This window comes from Microplitis demolitor, chromosome 3, assembly GCF_026212275.2.
Source record: "Microplitis demolitor isolate Queensland-Clemson2020A chromosome 3, iyMicDemo2.1a, whole genome shotgun sequence".
Classification (NCBI taxonomy): Eukaryota; Metazoa; Arthropoda; class Insecta; order Hymenoptera; family Braconidae; genus Microplitis; species Microplitis demolitor.
The window spans coordinates 20,529,277-20,554,883 of NC_068547.1; the positions used below are offsets into that span (position 1 = coordinate 20,529,277).

Genomic DNA, 25,607 nt, shown 5'->3' on the forward strand with positions numbered 1-25,607 from the left:
TTTCACAAATAGTAGAGTCCACTAATTAATTTAAATAGATAAATCAAGTTTTATTTATAAAATATTTAAAAATGTGTTTGATAAAATTATTTTTTCAAATATACAAAATTATATTCCATAATATATTCATAAATGTAAATGAATTTTATCTTAATTTTATAAATTAATAATTTTAATTGACTTCAAAATCGATAAATTGAATATTGAAGTCATTTGGAAAATATGAAGAGACAGTAAAATTTGAATATGCTATCATTCAATAAATATCATGCTGTCATAAATTAAAAAAAAATCATCAAATATTTATAATTTTTTATGACATGAGCTTAAAAATACGAAAATGTCAGAGATCAGTACTTGGTTGAAATCTTTATCAATGTAAAATGAATTATTAAAATATTATTTGAAATATTATTCAGGTTATAATGATTTTTTAATGATTCGCGTATAATTTGAACTAAATATTGATTATAAAATTAAATTATTCAGATTTGCCTCAATTGAAAAAAATAATAGTTAAAATTAGTTAAGTTTATAACATTAATTTTCGTTACATTGAAAATGAAATTACACCGGTGTAACCTGTGTAAAAGCGGAGTAGAATCGGTGTAAAAGCAGGGTAAGCGGTGTAAAAGCGGGGTAAATTGCGTCCGCTTGAAGAATGAACTTTAAAGATTATAAAACACAAAAAATGTCAGTTCTTTATGAAAATTAATAAAAAATATCATTTATTAAAAAGTATAGTGATCGAGTAAGTAAAAATATTCACAAAATAAAATATTTTAACACCAGTAAAGAATATCTACACCGGTGGCGTCGTTATTTTTACACCGCTTTCGGTGTTGAAATTTAATATCGCTGATTTTAACACCTACACCGCTTGAACTTACCCCGGTGATTTTTTATAGTATTGTATCGAGAATTCCAAAATTTGATTTTTTACGGTGGAAATATTATTTTTTTTTAACTTACACTCAAAAAACTTTTACATTTTATTTTTTGATACCATGAATATTCATTAAATGTAATTTATAAATTATTTTGAGACTTTTAAGAGTGATAATAATTAATATTTAGCATTTAACTATTTTTTGATAGTAAACAATATTTTTACTAGATTTTTAGATGTTTAAATTTTTACTAGAGTTATGATGAATAATGAATGGATTGCTTTCAAAATTTCTTTTCAATAAACTGGTGTCAAGTTAAAATTATTTGACATAGAGGCGGTCGATTTATTTAATACTCTGTACATAAATGACAGTTGTACTTAAATTCTTATGAATAATTTAAATATCCTTGAGTATGATTCTAAGTGATCATGATTTATTAATTATTTTCGTTCATTTTGGTCTTACTGATTAATTATTTATCTGAGTTTGGTATTTTTGTCAAAATTGAAGAGAACATGAATTAATAGATACATAAAATGATGTATTTATTATATTCCAATAATAAAAGAGCAGAAGAGGATATTAGTTTTGAAGCTTTATAATAATAAAATAAAAGTCAATATTAATATTTAATAAGTTCAAAGTTGTTTAGTGTGGAGATCAGGATAAAGTTTTCTTCGCATTAACTTCATACTAACTCACTTAAAACCGCGTGTCGTACATAGTTTTATCTATAAATTAAATACACGTCGCTCATTAGAGTTCGATCACATTGATTGTATAAATTCGTGAGTGTAGACTGATATAAGTTGAACTGATGGTTCCAATCACAATTCTCATTTATACCGCACATCTTATACAGTCGATTTCATGGGTGGAAAATGGATGAGAAAATCGTTTGAAGTAAATGAAGTTGAATCTCATCAGCTGATAATTATGTCTCAATTTCTAATTAGGTGACATAAAAAAATACGTGAGAATTGGTCGTTGTGTTCGTCGTCGTCTGGGTCATACTATTTTTTTTTATCAAGACAAAAGTCTACTATATACACATATATCGGTCTATGTGTGTGTGTAAATTTGAGAGTAGTACAGTGGACTTCTTGTGGTACTGAGCAAAAAAGAAAATAAAATATTGGAAAAAAAAAAAAAAAAAAAAAAAAATTAAAGTATGAAGAGGACAGAGCAGAAGAGAGGAGTAAGAGTGAGAGTGATAAGAAGAAGGTGAAAAAAAATTAACCAGATACTGAGTCTTCGCAAATTGAGTTGTACTATGGTAGAATTTAAATATTCAAATTAACCCATTTAGCAAGTCAAAGTGTCTAATGTGGCAGTACCGTTACCTCATGTTAAATTTAAGTAATATTCAATCGATATTATATATATTATACAGTTCTCATTGCATTTTTATAAAAAGTAATTTTAAAATATTTTTTTATATGTAAGAATTGATTTTTTCCATGATTCCGTTTTAGCATTTTTAAATATTTTATATTTTGTGTCTACTGACATATCTTTAATAATTAATAAATAAATTTTATTATGATCTGGCTAATGGAATTCATAATTTTCATTACAGCTTCAAATTAGATTAAAGATTAAATTTTTTTTTAATATTCAAGTGCTAAGATAATTAAATATGCTTCTGTCGTCTGCATTAAAAATAGTAAGACGTCGCGATGTCAAAAATAGAGTTTTGTATATCTATCTATATAACTATTATCGATGATAACAAATTAGTGAACTCAATCAAATCATCATTGTATTTTAATAATACTAAAAGCAAACTTCATAATATTTTATCTTACAAAATTTTCACCTTTATTAAATGATTACATTAGTAATCTAAATTAAATTTTTTCTTAAAAGTAATTTAAAGAAATAGTGAATTAATGTTATTTGAACTTTAAACATATATAAAAAAATATCAATCGACTTTCTTTAATTGCCGTCAGTATTTGGAAAAGATTTGAGGTTACACGATCGACACTCGTACTTAACTGGCTTCGTTTATTCTTGTTTTACACGACTCATGTGTCGTATTTCCCTGTCTCTATGCTAAGACAGCTGCCATTTGTTTGGCTTGGTAAGTAACTAATTACAAGACTCGAAAACCGCAACAGATCACGAAATACTATTATATTTTAACATCCAATACTTATGTTTCCTTTTCATAAATTTTTTCCCCAAAAATTTTTCTTTACCACTAACTCTTAAGGTCATTCTCGGACAGTGTCCCCCCCCCCTTTTGTTTTTTTTTTATTTTCCATGACTCAACTGACATGAGTGTATCAAAATTTCATCAATTGATTAGAAAAAAAAATTGAAGCATTAATTGAAAAGAGGAAGACGTAGTAGCAATTTCGCCGATATAGATTTAAAAAAAAAGTTATTTACAATTGATACCAATTGGGAGTTAAGCGAAATTTGGAAAATAAATTTTAGTAAAATCTTCATGTCAATTTTATAATTCAGTAGACTAAAATTTATTCAAAAAATTTTGTTTAACCCCTAATTGATAACAGCTGTATGTAATTTTTTAAAATTCTATATCTTGGCGAAATTACTACTACGTTGTTTTTTTTTCAATTAATGCTTTAATTTTTTTTTTTAATTAATTAATAAAATTTGAATACGGTTATGACAGTTTAAAATTATTGGACATTTTAAAAAAGTGAGGGGCACTATTAGAGAATACCTTTAAACACTAATTATCCAGTCAATTACATTACCATAATTGTTCTAAATGGCCATTAACCTATCTCAGTAATTTGACATCATATCACGGTACCGATTACTAAATTAACACCCAATTTGAAATTCATAAAAATTTTTTTATGAATTTATCTAAACTGTTAAAAAATAATCATCAAAGTGAATGAATATCTAAAGTAAAAAACTGTGTATATCTATGACGAATGTCAAAGTAACACATGTAAAAATTATAAATGTTGAAGCAAAAAATAACTATCAATCTACTTTATTTTTATTCTTTTCTCTCATTTATTTTCTTGCTCGATTATACCGTGATAATGTCATTTATGGCGAGGTCATTGGGCGTGAATACGCCTTCGCACGACACGTGCGATAAATCTTTCCCACTCGATCCTCTCTGTGACGACTTGAGACGATACCGATGAGAAGCCTCGTCGTCGTTTACAGAAAAGTGTCATGAAGAAGCTGTCTACTTGACACCCAACTTATACATACTTATAACCTCTTGTGTGTATAAGGGATGCGGGTCGTGTTCAGTCAGCCGCGGACTTGGCAATTCACTGGGCGGAAGAAAAAAGAAAGTACAGAACCGAACAGAGTAGCGCTTATGCTGCCGCTCTGCTTACTTATAGGCTTTTTCTACTTAATCAAAGCGTGTGTGACCGCCGATCGTAATTACTTTATCTACTAGTGCAGATGAAATACAGGTTTACTTGAGAGTTAGATATCGCATTTTTACTATTTACCCTCTGTGACGTATTGTAGTCTTGTCTAGTTGGACTTTATAAGTCCTATATATAAATATATGTGTTAGTATATGTAAAATACCGGGAAAACAAATGCACGGGGGATGAATAGCACGATGTAGAATAGAAGTGGGGGATGAATGGCGCGCGCTGTCTAACCGAGAAACCCTTGCCGCGTGCCCCACTAAGTGGGGAGCGTTGTCGAGAGGTTGAGTTTAATATAACGTTGGATTCCAGCAAGTTAGAAGTTCAGTCGTGACGCGGACGACACGCGCGATAGTCAACAAACGGGATAGGGGTGTCAATAATTGCTGTGTGATTTGATCGTTAGTTTCGTAATAGTTGCTTTTGCTATTGCTGTTGTTGCAGTTATTGTTGTTGTTGTTGTTGTTGCTGTTGTTATTGGTTTTGCTGTTATTAGTTAGTTTTGGTTTAGTTGATTGCTCACGAATTGGTGGAAGAAGAACAATATAAATGGGCCATGAGCTACGTGATGACAATGTTATCGAGAGGTGTCTCTAGATCGTGCCATCGGCTTGTAATAGGCGTCGTGCTTACTACCTTCATCGTCAGCTCGAGTTCTCAGATAGTCGGTGAGTTTTTAATTTATTATTTTTTATTCCTACTTTTTACAAGTTAAGTTCCCAATTAAAAAAGTTCCCTCGACGACTTGCTGATTAATTTAGTTTAATATAGATGTGTTTGGAAGTACTTAACTTTCTCTCTTTTTTTTTTCTTATTCTTTGCTGCTTGAGTGAAAAAAATACTCGAGTGAATGTGGGTTTTACGTTAATTGCATTCACAGACGCTTGTTGCTGTAGTCTGTGAATAAATTCAATTGGTTATCGAGTAGCTTATTTTATTTTTTCTATGATGGAGTAAACTTTCTTGCCAACTTTAGTTTATATTTTTAGTTATACAAGTATAATGATTAAAAAAAAAAAAATCTTATCTAGAGGGCAAAAGATTTTTTTACTTAACAGAATCCTGGATTGGACTTTGGAGTACGTGGTATCATCTCACGCGGATTAAATAAATCATTTTTGCTCTAAAGAGTTAAAGTTAAAGTTTGTGTCAATTTCATATTGTGTCGCACCTTCTCTGAACTTAGATAGAAGGGAAAGAGAATAATCCGTTGTGTATAATTGGATTCAAGAAACTTTCTCGGTTCCCACTTGTTTCGATAAAGTATCGACTAACTCTCGTGTTTGATACGTGGGGCATACTTAAACTTCGTTAATGAACGATGACGTAACGACGGCGCTGAGTTTACCAATCAGTGTATGTTTATTTTGGACGTGAGTGGATGTGTGTGTGAGTAATTAATTCATACGAAATATTATCATGGCCCGCATGTTTTCGATGTCATTAATCATTTTTTATGTAAACGATAAAATATTTCTGGGCTATACTACTAATTTTTTAATGGCTTAATAGTATATTAAATTTTTAATTTATTTAAGATTTAATTATTTTATTTTGCTTTTGATAATCGGGTTAGATATCACAAATAAAAACTTTCATCAATAATATCGAGTAATCCGCGAAATCCAATTAAAATAAAATCCTTTAATAAAATCCAATTTTTTTTAGCGAAAAAAATTTTTTCATTATTTCAAGAAATTTAAATTTATTTGTTATCTGTTTAGATAAGAAAAAAAAAAAAAAAAAAAAAAAAAAAGAAAAATTATCAATTTAACTACATAAAAATTCAATCCCAAAACTTTCATTTTCACTTACCGACATCACGTAAAACACGTGTGATGAAAAAAATAAAAAAAATTAGAGCAGAATGTCTCAATGGTTCTGCCGAGATCGCTCTACTGTACTAGTCTCGCGCGCGCGTTAGCGGCAAAGTTTCAGTAAGTGGCAATTCCCAACACGACGATTATTTGCTCAACCAGTCCAACACGATCGAACTTGGAAAAGAAGCTCAAGATAAAAAATAAAAACATAAATAAATAAAAACTGAAACTAAAGCGAAAAGAATAAAAAGAAAAAAAAAAAGGTAGAAAACGGATTCGCGAGTAGTAGCAACAGTGAGTAGTATATAGAGCTATCAAGCAGATGGTCCACGCGAGGAGCCGATGTCTCCGAGTTTTTCAAATGTTTACAATCGATTTGACGTCGTTCACCATCGCGGTGGTAAATGTAATGCTCGTCAAGCATGCTCTTTATATAAATATATATATACATACTACCCGACGTTTGCGAATAGTAAACGATGAAAACATTCTCCAATGTGCCTAGCAGTAATTGCATTCGTATTTGAAATAGCTGTAAGTGGCTTTCCGCTGAAATCCTCAACTCGATGTACTTATATAGATTTGTATATACAAGAGACTACTGGTTACTTTTGTATTTCAAATATTAAATACATAAACTTTTTTATAGATGAATTTATCAATATATCTATGAGAATTCCCTCGATACAAGTATCTATACTTAATCCAGTTGGATCATTGTCAAATGAACGTTTCTGTTTGTCAAATATAATAGAGTAAAGTGAACGGAAAATCGAGAGACAGATGGGATATAGAGGGGTAATATCTTTGAAATAGTTGCCAATAATTTTTCAGTCACCCTTGGGGCAATATGTGCTCAGGTGATGTTCGTATAGTAGTAGTAGTAGTAGCAGTAGTAGTAGAAGTTGTAGGAGGAGGAGGAGAAGGAATAGGAAGAGTAGGAGAAGGTTTAGAAGTAAGCTACTCTAGCGAGTCTATTTAGCTTAGCTGATGTGATGATGGTCTCGGTATTGGTTTTTCTTAGCATTTCCATCTCGTGAAAATATCCACGTGTGTGTGTGTGGATGTAGGTGACAAGGAGAAGAACTGTTTGACAGCAGGTCGTATACGGTGTTACCTGGTGGTGCTTCATTTCGATCGCGTGCCAACATTTTTGCTTCCCCCTGCTTGTCCTCCTCTCTTTACTTACACAGTAACGATATACCGCTGCGAGGAATCGATATCACTGCTGGTTACCGTCGACACAAGGATATTCAAATCTTCCGGGACGAAGCGGCGGTGGTGGCATTTAACCGTTTTCGAGGTTGAGTTGTTCTCAAGCAGTAACTTACAGCAACAGAGTTACAGAGCTCACTGCTAGCAGACCAGCGGTGTTGAATCGAATGCCGCAACGCGGGAGAAATTGATGTGTAACACGTGTGTGGAGACGCGAACGAGTTAATATGGTAATACGGACGCTACATGTTATTTAATCGACCGTGCAACTGTTACTTATTTTTTTTTTTTTTGTTTCATTTCATTTTATTTACTTTTTTTGTAATGAACGATTAAGAGTGACCGATCAAGCGAACTATTGGAAGACTCAGGTTTCACTTGGTACGGGTACCAGCTGACGAATTTTTTTTTTTTTTTTTTTTTTATCAAGTTACTTTTCCATGCTACCAAGTCCATTTATTTTTTGTCTCGACATTTTAATTCTGGACAAATATTTCGTTTTATTTAAAGTACAAATATTGAAAATAAAGTAAAAATAAAATAATTACCAACTTTTATTAATACGCTAGAGTTGGTTGAATAAAAATATTTAATAAATAAAATAAAAAATAAATATATACAGCGTAACTTCTTTTAAAATTTTTTTTTGTTCAATTTTATTTATCATTTCATTTTATTTTAACTACCTTGTACTGAGTCGAGTATTTTCTATAAAAATATTGCAATTGACTTGTTCAATATTGCGTATATATATATATATATATATATACATAAAAACGTTCATGAAACCAGAGAGAAGGAACGGCAAAATTTCATTCAGTCGGTCGAAATATGCTGTGGAAAAAAAATTAAAAAAAAAAAAATATGTATAACGAAGTTTTTATGATGGTGTTGCTGACAGCGTACCGATGTATTGGTGGTGGTACCAAAGAGAGGACGAAAGAGAACTTGCTTGAGCAATGCAAATGACGAGACGAGGTTATAGGTACAAACTATTGACCATAAAAATTCCTTGCTGTTAATAATTCTGTTAATTGCACTATGAACTGGTTGTTGAATTGCTATGTCTCTGTAAGTGTGTATGTCAGTGGTGTTGTGATGGTGCGATGCCCTTTACCCTCTTGTCCTTGCCATTTTGCACGTTAATCAATACTACTTGCATTAGCATTGTGTCTCGGTTGTGGTTGCACTAATAATACCCATCAGAATAATAATTTTCTCTCATCCGTTACGTGATTAGTTGTAATTGATCTAGTTTGCATTGTCTAGTTGGGTATATAGAATACTATTTTACAAATATTCAATTGTCGAGATAAATTATCTAGTTTATTTCAAATAACTTGTGGTACATGCTGTTTTATTTCTATATATATCTACATGAAAAATGTATATCTGTAGTTCTTTTGTACTTTTTCGTAGTACATAAAATAGTTAGTATACAGATTCGCTCTTCTTACTCATCTCTTTCTACTTCTCTCATTTAATCGTTTTCCATTTGTTCTGAATAGAAATTGCAATTTTCGTTCATTGTCTTCGTGTTACAATGCAATTTCTCCCTATCGAGTTGTTATCTATTTAAGCTATTTTTCCATTTTTAAAATGAAGATGAGGCTTAAAAAGCTATACAAAACACAAATAATAATAATAATAATAATAATAATAATAATAAATGGGTACTTGATGAACAAAATACAAAAAGATATTTATGAATTAAATGCTTGAGTAACTTCATGCCAATCTTTCTGTTCTCTTTTCTAATTATCCATTTCAATCTGTCCAATTTATATTCGTATATTATAAATACTTTTGGTAATTTTTGAATAATAGATATCGGATAAAATTTAATATTTAAATTTACTATGATCATGCGTACGAACAAATTATTTTTTTTTTATATTCATTAATAAATAAAATTACGAATAATAAATTCAGAGGGAAAAAAAATTCATTTGTTACATTGTCAATAAAATTTACATTCGGGTAATTACAATAGTCGATCAGATTTTGTTTCAAAGTGTATTTCAATAACAAGAAATTTCAATATTTATACATGATATGAAAAATATAATAATTAATTCAAATAAAATTCTCGTGTTGAATAATATGTATTTTACTTATTAAATGATATGTACGCTTATCAAAATGTAATATCATAATAAATATTCTCCCTCATTACTTTTATTATTATTAAGTTTTCATTGAAATTATTTTCTCTTGAAAATATATTTCATGTGAACAATACTCTCTATGAGTATTGTTTTCTTGTTTTAAGTAATCATTTTTCAGGTCGTATTAATGTCTCTGACATCACGTTTTTTAAAATAACTTCTATTCAGAACATTAATTAATTTACTTTTCAATTTAATTCTGTATGTAATTCTAACCGTATTTTTTTCTATTTTAATAGAGAAATGTGATTACTGTTGACAATTTTTTCGGAAAAAAAAATTTAACAATATATATTCAAAAAAAAAAAAAAAAAATAGTAATATTACATCATCAATAACAATTTTTATTTTTCTTCTTTACGAGTTTAGGCTTCAAATTATTAATTAAATAATCTATATCAATTTTAGATAGTAGTTTATACTTAATCCGGAGTGTGAGTAAATTCAAAATTATGATGTACAATCAACCGATGCTCCGAAACCTAATTTAGGCAAAGCTGTCAAAACGACACTGACGTATAATGTCACGGAACAAATATAGTTCTTTTCAACAAAAAAAATAATTATACTAAGAAAATTTAATTATTTTGGAAAATTTTAAGTGAGGAAATAAAAATTTGAAAAATTGATTGCGAATTGCCAATAGAATAAAATAAAATAAATAATTTAAGTTGAGCAAAATAATAAAAAACTGTGTGCAACATCGGTGCAATTTCAATTCCGCATTGACACTTAAAGTTTAGTTATCTTGAACAGGATTTGGAGAAAAATTTCTTTGGTCACCTGTAGACGTAAATCGTGTGGTCCTCGGAAACGTCCCATCGCGGATGGCTGACCATGATTGGATCAATTTTATGAGCTCCTCTGGGACAAACCGAACATCGATTCCAATACCTTTTCTTTTTTCTTTATTTTTTTTTTCTCATATTCTCTTGTACCTATTCTCGTAACATTTGATACTACTCAGATAGTTATTGCACGATGTATATATATCCCTCTCGCGTGGCATTCTTTTACGTATTCGTCTGGTCGTCTCCTTCCATTTGGTCAGGATGTGTAATAGCGAGGCCATTTTCAGCCCCGGCCGTTCGTTTCAAATTCAAAATAACGTGTTACGTCCATCTGCTTTGTTTTTTTTATTTATTTTTATTTTTATTATTTCTTTTATTTTGTTTCATGTTTTTTTTTCTTTATTTTTTTGACCTTTTATGTTTTTTATTTTCTTTTTCTGAGAGTCAGTCAGTCCGTGCGAACGTATATTTGATGTGATTTCCCGAGAGTACGTTTTTAGTTTACCCTTTGATTACTTCAAAGTAATCAATGAAGTGATGAAATTCTTTATTTATGTATACACGCTTTTTTTATTATATAAAAAATTAATAAATAAAAAACATTATTGACAATAAATGTTAAAAAAAAAAAATCAAAGTTAATTTCCATTTCCATATAATAAAATTTTCAATTAACTGATTTATTGTATATTTTATTTATGCTACCAAAGCAAAGTTATTAAATTAAAAAAAAATATATACAACAGTATTGCCATTAGTTACAATACAAGTGAGTTAATAAAATTTAAAAACCAATTAAAAAATTTAATTTTTTAATTTAAACAATTTTGATAAGTATAAAATAGTAAAAACGAATATGAGAAGTTAATTATTTATGTCATGTCATTATGTTATAAATATCAAATTTTAGTAAGCATTATATACTTGAGTGATTTTCGACAACTAAATGAATTTGAATTAGTGTTGAATGAAAATAATTTTGTCGATCATTAATTAGTTCCGCGTGTCAAATATCGTGTTGTACAACGCACGTCCCCATTACAAATTTATGGCTAATAAACTTTCCGCAAGTATTTCATCCACAGTTTATGACTTTCATTTCGCAATCGATACATTCGTATGCTGGATGATGTATTTTTATCGGTTATCTGCTTGTGTAATATGCAACTGCATGTCAAATTTATAATACTTTGAACACGACTACTCAGACGTCAAATCATCCAGGGTTAGTGTTTCCCAAGTTTAAACTTTTTGAAAAATAGTCTATTGCTTTATACACACTATGAATCTTGAATTTAATCCGCCAACTTTCTTAGGTTATTGCTGGATTTGGATAAAACAAACTTTTTTTTGCTATCCAAAAATATTATTCAAACATTTTTACGTTCGTTTGAATTTATAATAGATTATTTCTATAATTTATGATTGCGAGTTTCTCTTTTAATATACGTTTGGGAAGAGAATATTGGATATTATTTTACGGTACACGTTGATCGTTATAAATTACGTTTTCCTTATTGATAGAATTTTAAATATTTAGATCTTTTTATAGCTAAAATAAATAAAACATCCATAAAATTCTATTAACTATTTTTCATAACGAAAATCAATTATGTAAAATTAAAATTTAAGAAAGTTTAACTTTTTTTTTCATATTAACGTTCGGTTTCGTATACTAAAATTGAAACTATTTTAAACACTTGCCAAGGAGTACGGCCTGTCAATCTTCAGCAGGACAAAAAAACTTCAACCTTTTTGCCCCGGTTGTGATGTATTTCAATAATTAGTTGACACTCACGCAGCAAGAATTTCCAATATTACATGGAAAAAAATAATTGGTATCAGCGACCGATTAACGCTCGGTAGCTTCTACCGATTATTTCGGTAGCGGCTACCAAAAAGTACTCAGTAGCTGCTACCGAATATTTTTTTCCGCGTATTGGTTTTATTTCAAACTCATTCGATTTTTATTTTTATCTTGACATGGCTTTCATTAAACTCACGTCGATTTTAAATTCAATATAAAGTATCACATTTAGCAAAACAAATTTTTTCATTTCACTGACAAAATAAAATTTTAAAATTAATTTAATTCATAAACATACAAAAAAGTATCACCGATTTATATTATTTAGTGAGACAAGTGTCACGAAAAAATGACATTAAAATATTTATTCGCTTTTGTTTTATTTTTAAAAAATTTCCAATATCACATCAATCGCTCAAACATGGAATTATATATAAATAGAATTTTGTAATTTAGCTGTGTATAGGGTAGATGGCAAATCGAATAAATATGAAAGTGATGATAGACGAAATAATAAGGTGCAATATAGATGAGAGAAGTTTGTGTAGGGAAATAAATTCCGCAAAGCGTACGTGTACTATTCGCAGTATTCCTGTTCGTCGGTCTGACTGACATAATTCCACTTGTATTGCATGCGGGCGCGAATATAGCTGATGCGCGAATAAATTTGTATAGGTGTGAATGAGGTTGAACGTGTACAAATCTCGTTTATTTCCTGGAATAATGTGAATGCGGAGCATCGAAAATTTACACTCAATATTTATACTCTCTGTAAACTAGACTACTTGTCGTTGAATAAAATTTTCGGGTGCTACAATACGAAACTCAACACCAAAAGAAAAAAAATAAATATTTCAATTATGATATTTTTAGATTTATCAAACAATTTTAGCTGATGGTACGATTTTAAATGAGCGAAATTTTTTACATGGAATCGATTAAATTACAGTGCAATGTTTTTCATTTAATTTATCATAATTTAAGCTAATGAATGTAGTATTTTTTTAAAAATAATTTTATATGTACATAGTGGCTGTCGAAGGTACCCGAAAATTTTATGGCTTATAAATATTTGTTTCATAAAAAACGGAGTACCGCGAACTAATAAATATTTAAATTTTATATTTATTCATTTCCAATAGCCGGGGATATACATCTCATGTACGACACTGCTACTAGTACATTCAAGTACCGATTACAGGACCGTTTAACAATCATGCGTCAATTACTCGAGGGTACTTTATAGAGGATCCGTAGTAAAAGAGTAATAAATATATTGTGTATGCATCCCAAATTACACTATTCTGTTTATTTATTTATATATTTATATATTTATAAATATATATTTTAAAATTTTATTTAACATTCGGTTTAAATAAAAAAAAATGTATATGAATATAAAAAAATTTGGTATGCATACGCGATATCCCGAACACAATTTGCTTTTATACACGAGTTTTTATACACACAGTTGGTGAAATCATTGGGAAATAAAAAAAACCTGGAATATTGTGATATTGTAACCAGACCATATTGTTCTCAATATAAAACCTATTTCATATATATTGTGGAAATAAAAACCAAAAACCTGGACCTTAATAAAATTTATTATATTTTTTTAATAAAATTAGTTTTTTTGTTATCGACACTTTGGGTTGGATATTTTTTTTTCTTTTTGGTTTAAAAAAAAAAAAAAAAAAAAAAAAAATTAAATTAGAGTTGAATAGATGCCGGTGAGTTTGCTGGAATATATTTGAGTTTTGACCTGGAGAAAATTTTCCATTCGTTGGAATGCAATTTGTTGAATGTCAATGCCGAGTGTTTTGCTGGATATTCACGTTTAGTTTACACAGGACCAGAGAAGTAGAAACGTCTACATAACTTTAGACACGTTGACACTTCATATGGTGTCGCGTATACTCGAATATATATAGATATATACATGTATATATTTTAACTAACTTTCTTTTCGGTCCTTTGTCGGCACCACCTCTACTGTTGGTTTCATCGTCACCCGGTAAATTCTTCCGCCATATAACTTTTACCCATGATGCTTGTTTGTTCATTATTATTCATATATAAACCGACGGAAAATGTAGTAATTTAAACTTGAATATTAACAATAACATGTAACATATAAAACTTTTTTTAAAATATTTCTTCATTAATTTATAAAATATTTTTTAATATACTTTTAATTTTGAATTTAATAATCGGAGAACATGAAACTGTTGTGAGTTTTAAAACTGTGGTTTATTCATTGAATCGTAAAATTTCTGAAAATCCAGGAGGGTTCAGTCGCTGTTTGGAAATAGTATTTATAACCATGATAATACCAATTGTAGAATTTTCTATTGTTTACATTCATCGCTTTGTACCCTGCGGTTATGATAGTAGATGTAAAAAAACCAAGAAACCGTTCATGATTACGAAAAAGATTTTTATTTAAATATCTAAAAATTATATTTTTCATTAAAATAAATATACTTTTAAGCACTGCTTATATAATTATATTATTTTACATGAGTTTATTAAAGCCATCTTTAGTTTTTGATGACACTTGTAGTATTTAGGAAAAACATTCACGAGCTTTTAATCATTCAATTAAATTATAGACATCAACTGTAATTACATCAATCTGCTTCTCATTGTTAGATTTTCTGTTAATTATTTAGTAAGTAATTGACCCATCAATGGTTTAATTAACGGCATAATTGATTTAATCTCGATATTTTTAAACGAAGTCAATTAATTTATAGCATTGATTAATTTTTTACATAATAGTTTGTTAAAGAAATAAATGAATATAGCTATTTATACTGAAAAAAAAGATTTTTTGGTGCAAGAAAAATTTTGCATTATAAAATGAAAAAATTTCTTTTAGGGCTTGAAAAAAATATTTTCGGCCTCAAGAAAATTTTCGTCTTCAATTAATAATGTAAAAATTTTCTAAATACAAGTGAAAACTTTTAGCTGAAGGAAATTCTTTATTTCTGTGTAAGTGTCAATAATTTTTAGTTTCTATTTCGGAGCCATTATCTATTAATAACAGTAACGGCACAAAATTAATATTCAAAACTTTTCCTTTTGTTTATTCCGTAGTAATTCAATTCATTTCATACCAGAGTCCAAAAATGACAATAATTACAAATGCGCTGACAAAAAATACCTCATATGTATTTATATATAAAAAGCACTGTAGAAATAAACTATAATTAAAAATCAGAACCATTACAATTATTGGAACATTTATAATTTATATTAACAACTGTATATTCATATCAATGTCAACTGAATTAGTAATTAAATATCTTAATTACATAAAGTATTCGTGTTGTAAAATTATATAAATTTTTCAGTAGCAATCACTAAAAATTTGAATAATATCAAATGAACTATAAAATTTTATTAATGAGTTGTATTGATATCAAATAAAAAAATTTCAACTTAAAATTATTTATTGCGACTTAAAAGTTAAAAATATAAATTATAATTTTCTTAACCTAAAAAATTTATAAATAACATTGCTAATTCAGTAATGTAGCAATTATATTTCCACAATAATTTGAATAATTAAATTTCAAAAGAAAATATCTTATAAAATTTCATAAATGATAAAGAATTCATAATAAAAAAGTATTTTAACAATTTAACAATGTGTCTTGTGAGGAATTAATTAAAATTATAAGAATACTAACTAGTGCGCTGGGTATGCTGGTTGATGAGCAGCGGAATTATTTTTCAGGTTAATTGCTCGACTGCCAACTCGCTATTCTTTACAATGGAATTCTTTCGAGAAAAAGAATTGCTTTTCTAGCTGCTTATTTTATATACATATATATATGTACATACATACATATATGTATACATGCATAAATATGCCTGTGTATACACAAACTCGCTCAAAGAACAAATAATCCTTAGTACTAATGCTCAAAACTCTAAAGTATGACATTTAATGCTAAGTATTGTCTTTAGTGAAGATCAAAGTTGAAAAAAAAATTAATGACTCAAATAAATAAACATTTAATAGAATTTTATGGTACATTAAAAAAGATATAAGTGTTTATATTTATTTGCGGATGTTGGGATGGCAGAAATCTGTATTTGATTTAAAGCCATTTTACTGTCGAATCGTCACCACATTGTTATCATGACACTTTTCGTCTCTTCCTTGTTCTTTATATCAAGCTTTTTATACTTTTTCTAGTGTAAACTCTCAGTTATTCCTCTTTCCTCATTTTCCTGCTATACTCGTCGTTTCGTAAACACTGAAACTTGCAATTTACATAAATTTGTAAACGTCGTTTGGACGAGCGCAAGAAAAAAAGATCGAGAGCGTAAGAGAGATAGAGTTTCCAGCAAAAGGAAGTCCAGGGGTGCTCGGGTGCAAATCTCGTTTTACGAAGGATCTGCCTGCGGGCTAAAGACAGACTATTCATGCCAGCGGAGACAGTAGACTCGTTGCCGGAAGTTCTTCAGGACTTGTGTTTCCTCTATCTATTCATTTCACTTCAATACGCAATTCACTGAAATCTTTTTTTTATTTTAATTTTGTTCTGTACAGTTGTTTTTATCACCATTCAGTCATACACTTTTTTTTAGTTAATGGCTAAAGAGATTATTTAGCAGTAATTGTAAACTGAAATACTCTCATTCTCTAGGAAAAAGCAAATTTTTTTTTGTCGCTTCCGAGATATTCTAGCATAACTTATTTATTTATTTTGTTGTTTCTTTTCGTTCAAATATATAGCAAGAGTGAGGGTAACGACATTGGTTAATTGCAAAAATATATACCGAAGAATATTCTCAAGTTTGAAAAGTTGGTTTGCCAGCGGCTGATCGTACAAGAGATTCTACGCGTAACGATGTTCATATTTGCAAAGGTGGCTTGTTCCAGATACTTAAGCGTCACGGTAGTTTGATAATTTGTGGTGGGTAGATAACCCTCTCTCCCCAAAGAGAGATTTCCAAAACTTTTGGAATCTCGGAATCCTGGCACTGCAAATTCTCTCTGTTTCTCGCTAGTAATGCAATGTAAAATCTACCGAAAAAGAAATTAAATAAATTAAAAAGAAATTTAATTTCTGTGAAAAGTTAGAAATTTAGTGGCAAGAAAAAAAAATAAACTAGAAATAGAAAACGGTTCGGATATTTGAATGACGAAATAAAACGACTAGCTGTTTCCCAGTTATACATTCTAGAAAACCCATTATATTATATCCCCCGTCTTCTCGACATCTTTTCTTATATAATACACCACTAAAATGAATTTCCGGACGTTTGGACCAGCGGACAGTTGAATATTCTCGTGCGCACATTGCAAACTAGTCGTTTTCAAAGGATGACTGTGTCACACAGACGGCGCGGCTGGTTGACTCCCGTCTAGTCGACCAACAAGAGTTCGGGTACTGCCGATTTAAAACTAAAGAGTTTGAATAAAGTGAAACGAGTATAACTCGAATTTCGGTATTGTCAGTCACGATGTACTTTTGCACACCTGTCGTCACATATTTTCCTAACAGCAGCAGTAACATACATGCTTTTCTTTCAATTTCATATATCCCCACAAAAAGCTCATTTGTTATGACAGGATGATCACTGGCCAACGGGAAAAATAATTATTTTTTACCTAAAATGTACTTTTTACGTTTGTATATCAAGAATAAGTATTCAAGAGAACATTAATGTCTTAACTCTTTTAACGTAATACAAGATATATCACCATCAAAAAAGACTGTTGTACTCTATTGATGTTAGCCAGCAGCAGCGGGAGTAGTTCGGTGCTCGCCACAAGACCCTCACGAGTTATTAATTGTTGCCGAAATTTTTTTAATTGAGTGAGCCAATCGTCCTTCTTCCCTTTTATTCTTCTTTTACGCTTTGACATTTTCTGTTGTTTTTTAAAACACAAAAAAGAGTCTGTCATTATACAGAAGAAAAGGTTTTAGCACGAAAAATTTTGACTCGCCCAAAAAAAAAATTTTACTTGCACTAAAAAATTTTTTTCTGTTATATTTAAAGTTGATATATAAATATTTATAATTTTTAATGGCAAAATGGGGTAACCCTCAAAAAAGGTAAAAAAAAAAAAAAATGACAATGGAGCTAGACATTTAGTCGCGACCTTTTGCCTAAAGTCAAGTATGTGCCTCTTTTACATCAAACACACACGTGATGTCAGCTCACAATCGATCGACATTACATGGAATTTCGTTCGATACACTTGCGAAAATATATTTATATATTACCGAGAACGATTCATGAATTCGCGGAATTTTCACCACTCGGTTTATCAATCGATGCTGATGTTTCAACTAAAACTTTTCAAACATTTGCATGTCTAGCTAATGAAATATTTTTTAACTGCTTCATTAATTACACGTCGGATTTATTATTAAAAAACACTTGAATATTAATAGCTATATGTCGCATTAATAAAACATGAGTCCATTTTTTTTTATGCCGAGTTAAGGTTATGATTATAAAAATAAAAAATGCTAATATTTAACGATACACAATTGCAAATTATTCTTACGCTTACTTGTTCATTATTTTTATGCATCGTAACATTACATATGATATGCATATAAGATTTATCAACAAATATTACGTAATCCTTTGGCGCGTGCAGTTCGGAATAATTTACTGAGCAACTGTTATTACTACTGGGTACTGCTGATCTAGCAATAGTAGTCGAATATAATTATCTCTCTTTGAATTTACGAGGTACTTATGCGATCACTAATTTCGTGTAGGCTGTTGACGGAAGAGATATCTACTCCCGCCACTATTTCCATTATCGTCATCATCATTATCACCGTACGTACATCCATATATGTTCGTACAAAGAGAATACAAATTTATAGCCAGCTGAAAAATAAACGGGCAAGCAGTGCAAACATATATGGGCAACTGGAACAACTCGTAAAAATAACGATCGCTTCCGAGTTACTGCTGGGTCATTAAAGGCTCGAAAGAGCTGTATAACGATAGTGGTTCACAAGACTCCTGGACGCGTCCAGCATTAACGGGGTCGACGAGCTCTCTCTGTTTCAAGTGCAGAGAAGACAAGTTTTGTCGAGTAGATGTTCAAGAATATTATATCTATATATAAATAAACTAATAGACAGGATGAGGGCCAACTGGACGATTGCCCATTGAACAAAACCTAGCTCTACTTCTTACCTCTCTTACTCTTGAACACACTGAATTTAAAAAATACTCCCTAACAAAACATGTCTTTTATTTAGATTTTTTGTTCATTTCGCTCATGTACTCATGATAAGACAACTTTATGAAAGTTAGCAGTGCTTTTTTAGCTTCCTCGTTTTCTCTATGTCGGAATCAGAATGGCAAGGTTAGTTGTATATAGACAACTGTGTAGTGTAGGGTGCAAGTAGTAGAGGTGAAGGTAGAAAATAACGAAAAGCTGTATACCGTTGTACATATATAGCGAATGGATTGTACATAAGCAAAAGAATCCTCACTTGCATTTGGTGTTTGAAAAGCCAACTACAGCTGCGTCCAACAGGCCTTCTTTTTCCCTGGGTTTGAATCCGACAATCTCTTTTTTTCTCTTTCCTATCCCTCTTTCACTCTCTTTTTATCCTGTCTCTCACCACTATCGTTTTCTCAATTCCACGTTTCTAGGTTTTGGTAAAAAGCTTTTCGAATTTGTATCTCACGCGTCCGTGCCCAAACGAGAGAAATAACCCCGCATATACTCTGATAAGCTTCTCTAACAGCCGTTAAGCAGTATCAGTACCACCACTGGTACCAGCCGTACTGGAATCTCAACAAGATTTTATTTTTTCGTATATTTTCTGAAAAAAAAAAAAAAAAAAAAAAAAACAAATGATAGGATAACTCCGTGATCTACTTTTTTTCACAAAATTTAAAATTACTTGAGGCATCAAAGCGTAAAAATGTTTTATAAGTATTGCATGACGCCGATGCAGTGTATATTAGTATGTTTTTAAATGAATTACTCAAATTCATTCCTTTGGTATTACCTCGGGTCGCTTTTAGTCCTTTACTGTTTGTCCTCTACTACAATGATGATAACAATAATAATAATAATAATAATAGGAATAATAACAATAGCAAATAGCATTCTCGAATGCATAATAATTCAAGCAAGTCTAAAAAGCGATATCGCACCTACCGGTTCTAGAATTAAATTAAGTGACACGGTCTTTGTTGTGTTACAAGCAATGGATAAATCCAAAGGGTCAAAAGTCATACACACAACTGCACTGGGTACCGTTTGAAAAGCTTTTATTACTAAAGATAGTAGAGTTATTCGTTGTAATGGATTCTACAGTGGCTTGTAGTGTCATGCTAGTCTCCAGAAACCTAGGTGTAAGCGTGTTTGTAAGAATAAGAGCTGGTACGAAGCTAGTTTTGTTCCTATAAACAAGCCCACAGCAAATCTAAGACCGTCTTGTTATAATAGATTACATTTAGCGTCTCGCTCGTTTGCTTTGGTTAGCAAAGGTGCCGACAGCGCTTTAAATGAAAGACGGAAGATCTGCGTTGTGTTGGTGTAAACATATTCGTGTTGTTATGTGTAAGAAGCTTTCGGTGGTGGTATCGTTTGGACGTTGGGTGTTGACGTCACTGAGTACCAAGAACAAGTAGTATACTACATAAGTGCACGTATAATGTAGAGGTATAAGAGTGCCAGAGAGGGAATTTGCTAGTAGTGTTTGTGGTGTGCCACGCGGACTATACTCGTTCCAGATAACATCTCATTGTCACAGGTAGGTGAATAAATCAACCGGTCAGCCACTTTAGCTTGTCGTGCTTTTGCTGCTGTTACTACTATTACAACCACTATGGACTAATACTATTGGGTGCAAAATAGTATTGTGTTATCAACAAGAGGAAGGGGATAAAGGCCACTGACTGGTTCGTTGATTTGTACAATCGTGTATGTTGTCACACCCCTTTCAGCACAAACCCTCATTAACAGAGCATCTCAATGAGAGATTAAGTTTCTCTTGTGTTAATCATTGGACTAACAATTCATTCATACTTTTAGTGGGACCTTTTCACTAACTAGGGTTCGCGTGTTATTTTTTCTTTATTTTTTTATTTTAAAATTGCTGACAATAAATTTTATGTATGAATTTTCCCCGTCAGAAATTTATTCAAATATTTTTGTTCACATTCTATTGTTTTTTAAAGAGAGAAAATATTTTTTAAAATCAAGTTTGATGGGTATTATTTTTGTATAGAGTGCTTGTAGTGTGTATTTGTTGATATAAATATTGAGTTAGATTAAAGTTTGACGTTGTTGAAATACTTGGATTGAGAGTGATTGATGAAAACGAGGTTACACATTGAGGAAAAATATCGATGCGATGGAATTTTATTTTTTGATTTTTTATAATAGTTTTTTTTCTTCTTGCCCTTTTTATTTCTTATTTTAGAGACAAGTTTGTCATTGATTGGACGTCTTCAAGTGCAAGAAATGTAATTACACAACAAGATATGAAGTGAGAGAATCGGAGTCTGGTGAGATGTGAAGGAAAGTTTGTAAAAGTGCCATCAGCCTGAAGCGATGTCTCTTCTTACTTTCTTCATGCTCTTTAGCCCCTTACCACTGTAGTACCACTGTGTTACCGTGTAGTATACTTACAATCTATATAAGTCTATGTATACTGTCTGTTATATCACAGTAAACGAGCGAAGAACGGATATTACGAGGCACAAGGCTCGGTGTATCTTTACGAGTCACAGGAGTACACTGTTTCCACTTGCCATTCGTCATAGGGATGAGAGATGAGTACGTGAATCTCTTCTTCTCCTTTCCCCTGTCCCATTCTCTTTCTTCTTCCTCTTCTTATTCATCTTCTCTGATATCTGCTATCGCGGTAGAAATTTCAGTCAACCAAAAGTATCGAAGACGACGTTACTTCAACCATCGTGTATTCGTGCGTCATTGCCAAAGTTCGCCTATTCTTATTCTACTTGATCGCATAATATGTGCTCAAAAATCCACCAAGGGTGAATACCACACGGTTTAAATTATCTCACCATCACTCACTACTATTATATCCACACCGAGCGGTATACTATACTATCTATATAAATTTGTATATATAATGGTTTTGTCACTGCCAGTTGCTGACATTTGCATTCATCCACCCTTATTTTATTTTATTTTTTTATCATTTAGAAAAAAAAAAATGTTTCTTCGCTTTTTTGTTGTAATTTGTAAAATAAAATAGAAAATAGTTTTATCAATTTTTTTTTAACTTCTCGCTATGGAAATTTAAAATATTTTTTTGAGGTCCTAGAAATCTATTCTGACGATTTTTAAATAGACATTCGCTCTTTGAGCTCAAAATTTACAAGCAATAATATCGTCGAGTTCCCTGAGCTCGAACACAGCCGAAGTTTTTGGGTCAAACATTTTTCAAAATTTTTTTTTGAAATGTATTAAAGTAACTAGAGTGAAGTAATTGACAAAAAATATAAATAAATTGAGAACGACTGGGATGAATTTTTAAAAAGTTATCTGTGTCATGTTTGCTAAGTGAAGTGATAGCGGTGGCTTAGGACTGCAAGAGACTGGTGGCGTAGTGTCGCGCTCTAGTCCACGCGTTCAAAGCCGCGTCCCTTAATTATTCAATTAAATAAAGGAGCCCGAGACTGACTGCGGCAAGCCTAGCGGCTACGTAGTCTGCCACGTTAATCACCAGTCGCTTCAACTCGAGCTTTGTGCAATTTCGTGACGCGTACCTCGCGTGGTAGATATTTCGTTTCGACTTACTCGCCGCCCATCCAGCCCCTCAGTTCCTCAGAGCCTCTTCCAAATGCCCGACATATTCACAACGACGACTACGACTACGACTATGACGGTGAGAGATCGCACAGTGTTTTGGTAGTACTGTACAGTATTCTTGAATTCCCGTTACAAGCTCTAAAGTCTGTCAAGCTCCAATCTCCTTTGATTTATGTAATGCCGAAATGTCGCTCGAGCTAAAATTTAAATACCTAATATAAGTCTCAGACACTGTTTTAACTATTATTTGAGTATCATACAGTAGCTACAAGACAAACGATTAATATTTAATACGTTTTCGTCTAATGATCTTTAAATATATACTTTATTCATGCATTAAAAGATCCATCTTGAGTCACAAATGTTGAAAAACCATTCAACCAAAACACGCTGTACGAAATAAAGCTGAATGTGTATTTTTATTTTAAATTAGTGAAAAAGTAATTAAAATTGAAATACTTTTATTTAATTTTTCTATAGAAGCTATTTTTTTACCATGAAAAGTATTCATTAATTAATTTAAATGAAAGCATTTCATTAACACAAACTTCATTGTTCAATATTAAAGGAATTATATTAATAATAAAAGAAAAAGTTTCTCATAAAATTAATAATACATGAATATATATCAAGTGTTGGAATCAAGTCAATTAATTTGACGTTAGTTAAATTATTAAACTAAAAGTGACTACCTAAAACAGTGATTTATGATAAATTTATCATAACTTGAGATGTACATACTATATATTGGATTAATCAATCATAATTCATGATTGATTAATAATGTTCAATCAAGGTGTCTAAGGAATATACACGCGAAATATCTGACATAGTGATTGGAACATATGTTCAGGAAGTAATGAGCAAAGTAAACATATTTTCCATTTCATGCATAGCAAGCTTGATACAGATTTTACTATGATAAACTGCTTTAATTTTCATAAATGCCAACAGGAAGCTGCCAGTAAATATTGATTGCAGTGCAATTGATTTATCATCATACGATACATATTATATATATATACTTTCGCAATTTCTGGTTATACTATCGTACATATGTATAGGGAAAGAGGCAAAATAGGGTACCTCCAGAATTTTATAAAAAAATCTTTTCTTAAAATTTTTTTTAAAAAATTCCAAAACCACTTTTGTAAATGTAATTAAGCCTTGTTTTGAATTTTTTAGTTAAACTTTTTTAAAAATCAGTTAATGACTTGTTTTATGATAAAAACAATTAAAATTTTTTTTTATTCCTTTGTATCCAATAATTATGTGAAATGTCATTTTTCTTTATGTAAATTTATGACAAAAAAATTTAATTCAATCAAATTTATTTAATATCCAGAACTTTTTTTTTATTCACCTCATTTAGGGGTACAATCGACCCTCTCTATGTAGCCACTCTGAAAATGTCCGTTCCCCTCATTTTAAAGTTTACTCGTTCCCCCATTAATAGACAGTCATTAATTTTTTCAAACCCTCTGTACATGTTCGCAACAATCTTACTTGTAATAGTTTCTCACAGCGGCCAGATTCAAGGCAGACAGAGAGAGTCGAATCTGCAAATAAAATCTACGACCAAATCGAGTATAACGGTATAATAGGGGACTGTATTTCTCGGAAATATATTCACCTAGCGGCCCCAAAAACGGATACTTTCAGAGAGTCGACTGTACCCCATTTTACCCGAAAATAATGAAAATTTTTGTTTTCTACGGCAACTAAAAATTTTTTCTATTTACTGTGAAAATCATTAAAAAAAAAAATATTTAGCGTATTTGATTTCTCGAAAACTTCGTATTTTCTGAAGTACCCTGTATGCCCCCCTCTTCTCTCCATATATATATATATATATATATATATATATATATATATATATATATATATATATAATGAAGAATGGTACATATAGATAATGATAAACTGATCCCTTAGTATCCCACCCCCGGCTAACTGACGTCGGAGTCTCCGGGATCGAATTACTCGGTGACGTAAAAGTAGTATTAATACAGCGTGTATAACAATGGGTTGAAGGAAATCCTCATAACTCGCGTGCCCATGACTTCATTTCCACCCGCCACGGTTGAGATGAACTTTCAACGTCAGCTTGCACACTTTGCAGAAACTATACGATGTAACATATGCACTTCCCGTTTATATTCTCTAACTATACGCGTGGACGAGCTGACATTGTCAATTTAACATTTATCAACATGACAACATTTTTCACATTGACGTTGGATATATTTAATTTAAAAGTATAAAAATAATAGTAACAGTAATAATCATCATTATATTAATAAATTTTAATAAGAATTAATTTAAAAAGTTTTCTGACTTTTTAATTTATTCATCGCGTCCTCCGACAAATGAAATTAATAATTTAATTTTTTTTTTTATTATATCTTACTTTATAAATTAATACTCTGAGCTTACTAAAGTTTTTAAGTTTTCTGACTGAAGCGATGTTTAGATTTATTAATTAAACGCCGACTTGTGTTCAGTCAAGTACCGAGTAATTTTACTTGTTGAAGCCTTGTAAAATATTTTCTTCGATTTATACATAATAAGATAATATAGTAAACTTTTTCTTGTCTATATTAAGCGTTAAATAAATAAGATAAAATACATTACCCGTTAATAATCTTTCGTTAAAAAATTACTACAAGTTTAAATTTACAAGAATGAAATTATTTTCTGTTTAATTTCATATCTATCACATTTTTTTGTTT

General features: G+C 30.6%; 1 pseudogene; it reads left to right on the forward strand.

The window, feature by feature from the left end:
• The first annotated feature begins 4,622 nt into the window (after positions 1–4,622).
• The window catches only part of LOC103577528 (neurotrimin-like), a 99,419-nt pseudogene continuing 78,434 nt past the window's right edge, over positions 4,623–25,607 (forward strand).